The 7,430-nt window shown below is 44.5% G+C and overlaps 1 protein-coding gene across 1 annotated transcript in view; it reads left to right on the top strand.

Annotated features, from left to right (window-relative positions):
• LOC125894874 (complexin-1-like) overlaps window positions 1-6,728 on the top strand; it is a 200,810-nt gene extending 194,082 nt beyond the window's left edge. The window contains exon 5 of the transcript XR_007450120.1: window positions 6,683-6,728. The gene's annotated coding sequence lies outside the window, so the exon portion shown is untranslated. The remainder of the gene's footprint in view (window positions 1-6,682) is intronic.
• Window positions 6,729-7,430: the final 702 nt, after the last annotated feature.

Consider the following 7,430-nt stretch of genomic DNA (forward strand, 5'->3'; position numbering starts at 1 on the left):
TATGTCAGCTAATGTGCCAGCCAGTACACAGTGATCAGGACGGTTATGTGTCCCCAGCCACAGCTCCCCTCAGGTGGTCGACCCTCATCACGGGTGAGGCTGTCGTCCTGTGACGTCACTTTCCCCATCAAAGCGCATTCTGAGGACGGGCAGTGTGGGATTTGTCTGCACACTCTGGCAACATGGTGGATTTCAGCCTTCAAAAGATGCAATGCAGGATTGTAGCCTATTTTATCTGTACTGATATAAATAGAATCTAATACAATCTAGAATCTATAAAAACCCACAGTACCGACAGGTGTGACTGGCAAGATGTAGAAGGTGGTCTGCATATTCTGGCATAAAGCATGTCCTAGTAATTGTTATTCAAATATGGATTATTATTGACAAGGAAACAAAACTCTTGAGTCATGTTTGAACTGACAGGTTGTGTTTTAACCACATGCCAAACAAGCACATTTAAGCCTAGTACACACTACACGATTTTCACCCTGATTTTGATGTCGCAGAGGATCTTGAGAGCCACCTTGGGTCGGAGATGAATCGGCAGATAGTCTGCCACGACGAGTCCTCATGTGTGAACAAGCCTACAAGCAACGAGCAGTCCCCTTCGTGTGTGACTGGGACTGGATATCTGGCATGTTAGAAAACTGACAAAGAGCATCAGCCAATGAGAGGCGGGATACGTCCCACGTTAGCACACTGGAGGACGGAAAAAATGTGAGGAGGACAAGCCGCAGGGTTGCCAGGTTTGCTTATTAGCCACGACTTTGGGCTTGTTTCTAAAGTGGAGTTGTTTATTTGGGCTTGCTCTCTAAACGTCATCTTTCTCTATATATATCTGTCGCTTCTTTTGGGGTTGTTTCCATAGCCCTGTTTCTCTCCCAAGATCTGGCAACACTTACAAGCCAGCAAGCAACAACAACAATGGCGGTGTCCACAGGATCACGGGGAGCGCGTTGTGTTTGGACCCAGGCCCTGGAGGCAGATCTGATTCAACACTGGGAAGAATATCCATGCCTTTCATGATGTGTCATCTCCAAGTTTGGTGACGTCACCGCGTTATCTGGGGCTCTGTCGGCGATGGCTTGGTGGAGAAATCGTTAGCACTTTATAATACAGCCCGTGTTTTACGACGTAACTCCCCGTGTCTTACGGCGTAACTTCCCGTGTCTGACGGCGTAACTCCCCGTGTCTGACGGCGTAACTCCCCGTGTCTTACGACGTAACTCCCCGTGTCTTATGGCATAACTTCCCGTGTCTTACGGCATAACTTCCCGTGTCTTACGGCGTAACTCCCCGTGTCTTACGGCATAACTTCCCGTGTCTTACCATATACTTATTGGGACTTTCATGGTAACTCTCTGACATCTACATGGCATTTTAGAGGAACCTGTTGTGTAGTTTCGCTTGTCTTACAGTAGACCTGCCGGGGTCTTACAGTGGAACTGCTACTGTCTTATGCTGTCACTCCCAGTGTCTTATAATGGAACTTCATGCGTCTTACCTTGCACTTACTGGGACTTCCCGGGTGACTCTCTGACATCTACCATGACATTTTGGGGGAGCCTATATGGTTTAGTTTCACTTATGACTTACAGTGTAACTCGCTATGTCTTACAGTAAAACGTCTTACAGTCCAACTCCTGATGTCTTACCATGTAGGCCTACTTATTAAAACTTATAACTATAAAATCAGATATGATTTACAGTTTTAAAATACACGAAAATCATACTGCAATATGTAACCTGTTTAATCACACAATGACAACTTCAGAGTTATAAAATATCTTTATTCTTTACCACGCAGACACCTGGTACTTACACTCTAAGCACCCGAGACTTCTGCTGTACCTACCAGGGACTTTCCCTGTAATTACCAGAGACCTACACTGTACTTATCAGGGACCGGGCTGTATTGTAAAGTGCACACTGTTCACCCTTCCTTACCATGCAGGTACCTGGTACTTACACTCTAAGCACCCGAGACTTCTGCTGTACCTACCAGGGACTTTCCCTGTAATTACCAGAGACCTACACTGTACTTATCAGGGACCGGGCTGTATTGTAAAGTGCACACTGTTCACCCTTCCTTACCATGCAGGTACCTGGTACTTACACTCTAAGCACCCGAGACTTCTGCTGTACCTACCAGGGACTTTCCCTGTAATTACCAGAGACCTACACTGTACTTATCAGGGACCGGGCTGTATTGTAAAGTGCACACTGTTCACCCTTCCTTACCATGCAGGTACCTGGTACTTACACTCTAAGCACCGAGACTTCTGCTGTACCTACCAGGACTTTCCCTGTAATTACCAGAGACCTACACTGTACTTATCAGGGACCGGGCTGTATTGTAAAGTGCACACTGTTCACCCTTCCTTACCATGCAGGTACCTGGTACTTACACTCTAAGCACCCGAGACTTCTGCTGTACCTACCAGGGACTTTCCCTGTAATTACCAGAGACCTACACTGTACTTATCAGGGACCGGGCTGTATTGTAAAGTGCACACTGTTCACCCTTCCTTACCATGCAGGTACCTGGTACTTACACTCATTGTGTGATTAAACAGGTTACATATTGCAGTATGATTTTCGTGTATTTTAAAACTGTAAATCATATCTGATTTTATAGTTATAAGTTTTAATAAGTAGGCCTACATGGTAAGACATCAGGAGTTGGACTGTAAGACGTTTTACTGTAAGACATAGCGAGTTACACTGTAAGTCATAAGTGAAACTAAACCATATAGGCTCCCCCAAAATGTCATGGTAGATGTCAGAGAGTCACCTGGGAAGTCCCAGTAAGTGCAAGGTAAGACGCATGAAGTTCCATTATAAGACACTGGGAGTGACAGCATAAGACAGTAGCAGTTCCACTGTAAGACCCCGGCAGGTCTTAGAGGAGTTACGCCGTAAGACACGGGAAGTTACGCCGTAAGACACGGGGAGTTACGTCGTAAAACACGGGCTGTATTATAAAGTGCTACCGAGAAATCTTGTGGTGTGCACACACAGGTTGTAACGCAGTTGGTGAGACTCCCGCTGACAGACACACGTCGCCAGGTATGAACACTCAAAAGATTACGATAGTCTCTGTGAGGGTGAAAATCGTGTAATGTGAACTAGGCTTTACAGAGACTAGAAGATGTTACCTTTCAAATGAAGCCTCGTACATCCACATTGGCTGTATAGTTCTTCTGTCATAAGCTTTTCCATTTTGATATGTCACATAGGCTAAAATTACAAAAAGACTTTGGTCAGTTAAAGACTTTCGTGAATGCTGCACTCGTGTATCCTCGACTCCTTGACTCCTCCAAGCTGAGATGTTCTTCAAGATGGTGAATCTCGATCAATCTCCGAGTCAAGTGATTGAGGATAGAGTCACAGAGGGAGACTGGGATGAACCTCATGCGCCCTGTAGCTGCCCTCGGTGGGTTCCCACCACCTCTGCTCACCTGATCCTCATTCCGTCATTATTCACTCAGTTTATAACCATCACCCCCGATTCTCTCCTCTCTTTTACCAGAGTGTCTGTAGTGATCTGTGTTCCAACACGTTGATGTGTGACTGCAGGTTACTGCTTCAGTTTTTGACCAAGTTGAACATCACACACAACACAACACCCTGACTTTTCCTGAAACTTTCTGAATATCACATTACTGCTTGCACTAACAACGAATGTTTCCACCGATCATAAATTGTTATCATTATGTTTTGTGAGAATTTGACACTGGATACTTTGTTTTTTGTTCTTTCTGTCTCATAGTTTAGAAATGCATCTAAAAAATGGCACTTGAGGCAGTTTGTCAACATTATTACAGACATGCAGCAAAGGAAATAGATTAAAAAGCCAGATATCTTCTTCCTTAAAAGCTGTTGGAAAACTCTTAATCTTCCAATAATTAACAACACCAATGAGAGCTTCCTGACAAACAGACAGCTGGAGGATGATTTAAAGCTCTGTGGAGGAGATAATTCTCTGTGGGTTTATCACTGAGTGTCACTTGATCCATTATTAATGTGAAACTACTGATTATAGGTGCTTTTAAAAATAGTCCTAAAACAGACAACCAATCCAGAGCTGCCAAGTAATGATCAATACAGAGAGCTCAATAGAGAATAGATTGTGTTCAAGTGAAGTATAGGTGTCTTTCTAATAAGGAAGTAACAGAGGTATAACTGTTCAGTTCAGTGTCACATGTAAATGTTGTCAGATAAGTTGTCACGACAGCTGATTTTAAATCAATACAGGAGTGGTGTTGCACGGAGCAGCTTCCTGTGAGTGAATTCAATTTATGTGCATGGAGCCGAGCAGCGTGCCTGCTCAGCAAACCTCGCTGTTGAATAAAGGCCAGAAAAAAAATAATCACAGTTTGTAATCATTTTAAATGCAGAGCAACCAGCATGAGAGAAACAAATGTGTTTAATGTGCGCCTCGTCCATTTATTCCCCATCGGTGCGGGGGAGCTGCTCAGAGGCAAAACTGTTGACGGTGTGTTTGCATCGCTCTCCTCTATGCTGCTGCTGTAAATACAGTCTGAACCTCATCTTAAAGAGGCTTTAAGTGATCTGTGACCTCTGTTACGCCATCAAGAACAACACAGCATCGTTACAAAATAGTTTCCACACAAGCGAGACAGTTAATTGGAGCAGAGATGCAACAGAAACATTAAACAAAGACGAAATATGTGTCTGTGTTTAACACTGGAGTATGGAGAGTGTTTTGTTATTGGTTTTGGCTACTGAACGAGGCTTTTTAGCCTCAGTTGTTTTGTCGCCTCGGTCCTTTTGTTGTTAAGCAGATTTCAAAAGCACTCTATGGTCTGGCTGTACTGTACAGTGGGTGTGCTGCTGAGTAGCTGGGGAGTTTCTCTATCAGCTTTTGTTCTCACTGCTCTTCAGCTCTGGAAAACACTCTGAGAAAACCAGGCTTTTCAGATTCAGTTAAGTTATTTGAAATTATTAGTTGTGTTTCATGTTTTCCTTTTCTGCTGACATTTTTGCTTGAATATTTTGCTTTTTTTTACTGTTTACTTACAGGACTGATCTGTGTTTTTACAGATGCATCCTTACGGTATTACTTTCTCTGTTTTTACTGATGCTTCTTGTTTACACTACCACCTTTTTGTAGTCTCGCGTGACCAGCCTCCCTTACTTCGGAATGGGAGTCTGGGGACATTCATCTTTCGTTTTGTAATAGAAATGGGCGGGGATATCCAGACCACATGACGGCGTTTCCATAGGTACGGCACGTGTGTTACATGTAACAGAGACGTACCAGTGGGCCAGGTTTGATAGATCAAATTTTTACCGTATCCCGTCGGTAAACAGGCCAAAAAATCTCTCTTCTCCGGAATTTTAGACAGAGTCGCTGTAAATCCGTAATTTCTCCAATCATGTAGACGTTGCAGCTCTGCAATAGAGCTGAATCAAATGAAATTATATCCATTTTAATCTTTTCTTGCGATGCACTGAACACTTCCTTTTCTGTTGCTCTACGGACAGCAATTCACGGAACAGCAGTTCCGGTATAGGCGGGTGTAAGGCAAAGCTAATCAGCTGTTGGTCAAGGAAGTACGGAAGTACACGGATTTGGATCCAGTCACATTACTGCCGCTGGGAGCCAGCGCTAGTTCTATTACAACTTTCCTATGGGAATGTCCAAAGACGACAGAGTCAGCCAGCGTGCTGACGTCATCGGTGTCATCTGTGTAAGAGACTACCACCTTTGCTGCTGTGATGATGTATATTTCCCTGCTGTGAGACTAATAAAGGACTAGTCTTATCTTAAATAACAGACATCTTTTTATATCAAGTGCAACACACACTGCCGCCGTACGCCGCGCGTCAAAACGCCCGCCTCCATTATATTCTATGAACCAACCCACACTGGCGCCGGCCGACGCGCCGCGCCGCTCTGCTTCAGCCCACTGCTCGGCGCTGCGAGAAAAGCCTTTTATGTGCGTCTCGTCTCGTAGGATCAACTCCGGTTGTTTCAAATTTTTAATAAGACGACTTTGATAAGAAACTCACCCGTGAAATTCAAGTTGTTGTTGTTGCTTCAAAGTTTTTCCTCTTCTTCTTCTGTTACTAGCAGTTGGCAACCGTTGGCAACTAGTGTAGGTACAGCCACCTAGAGGGCTGGGGTGGGAAATACATGGTGACGGTGCTGCTGCGCGCCGCTGCCAGTGTGTGTTTGGGGGCGGCACTTGATGGCCACAGCGCCGCGCTGGCGGCGGTGTGTGTTGCACTTCATTGTTCTGTATCTCTCAGTTCTTTCATTCAAAGCTGTTGTTTTGCTTTATCACATTGATTTGATTCAGACCAGTCACCAGAGGAAAATGTTGCCATTGTACATTTCTGCAACTGATACATTGCATTTGTATGTATCATAAATGTGTCTAAAGTGATGATGTAAAAGCATGTGAGCTGACTTTGTCCTCAGGAGGTGGAGGGGATGGTGGATAGTGTGACGCCTACTTCCTTTTCCACCAAAATTAGTGCGTATGTAGGGATGGAAGATTGAGGGGTGGATCTGACTCAGAGACTGTAGTGATGCCTTACAGATAACCTGCACACCCGAACCTCATCACCAATCGGGAACTGCCCATTGGTCCGACAGCCCATTGTTCCGAAGTCCGTTCCAAAATCATCATGATGCCCTGTGGTTAAGGTCTGGTTAGGTTTAGGCACAAAAACCACTTGGTTAGGGTCAGGAAAAGATCATGGTGTGGGTTAAAATGAAAAAGAAAGTGGCAAGCACATAAGCCGTGAGCCTGCTCCGCCTCAAGCCTTTCCCAGCTGACCCAGAGCCGGTCGCGGCGCACCATCTAGGCAGAAATACGCCCGCTGGGAGCCGTTCAGCACCGCGGACTGTCGGACTAATGGGATGTCAAACCAATGACATGGACCCTCACCAATCAAGCCACTGCAGTATCAAACCCTGGCTCATTCAGTCTCCTTTGTGGTACAGACATCAAGTCCAACTTCTGATTTTTTGACACTTTGTCTTTTGAACCTCAATTTGTGTGCCTCACGTTCACCACGCCAGCTTCAGCAATAACCAGTCACGTCCAGCCTTGTTCTAAAGGTAAAAAAAACAGCAGCAGTCATGTTGTGTTATCTGAGACACACTGAGACATGCAGCAATATAAATTTGGCTCCGTTTTTTATGTGCAGATAAAAAAACAATTTGGCCTCCGTCCCTGAATCATAAACAGGGGACTAGTGTTGAGAACTTAATTGTGATAGCACATTAGCAATATGTGGGGGTAGTGCCCACAACCCATGATATTAATTTAGTGATGTGTCTCACAACTGTGGAGGATTACACACAGATATTTAAATTATATTAAGTTCATACATTTCTCCAGGTAAAGCTGATTAATTCTCATGAATATATTTTTTTAAAATGTGCTTTG

Source organism: Epinephelus fuscoguttatus, linkage group LG9, assembly GCF_011397635.1.
Source record: "Epinephelus fuscoguttatus linkage group LG9, E.fuscoguttatus.final_Chr_v1".
NCBI lineage: Eukaryota > Metazoa > Chordata > Actinopteri > Perciformes > Serranidae > Epinephelus > Epinephelus fuscoguttatus.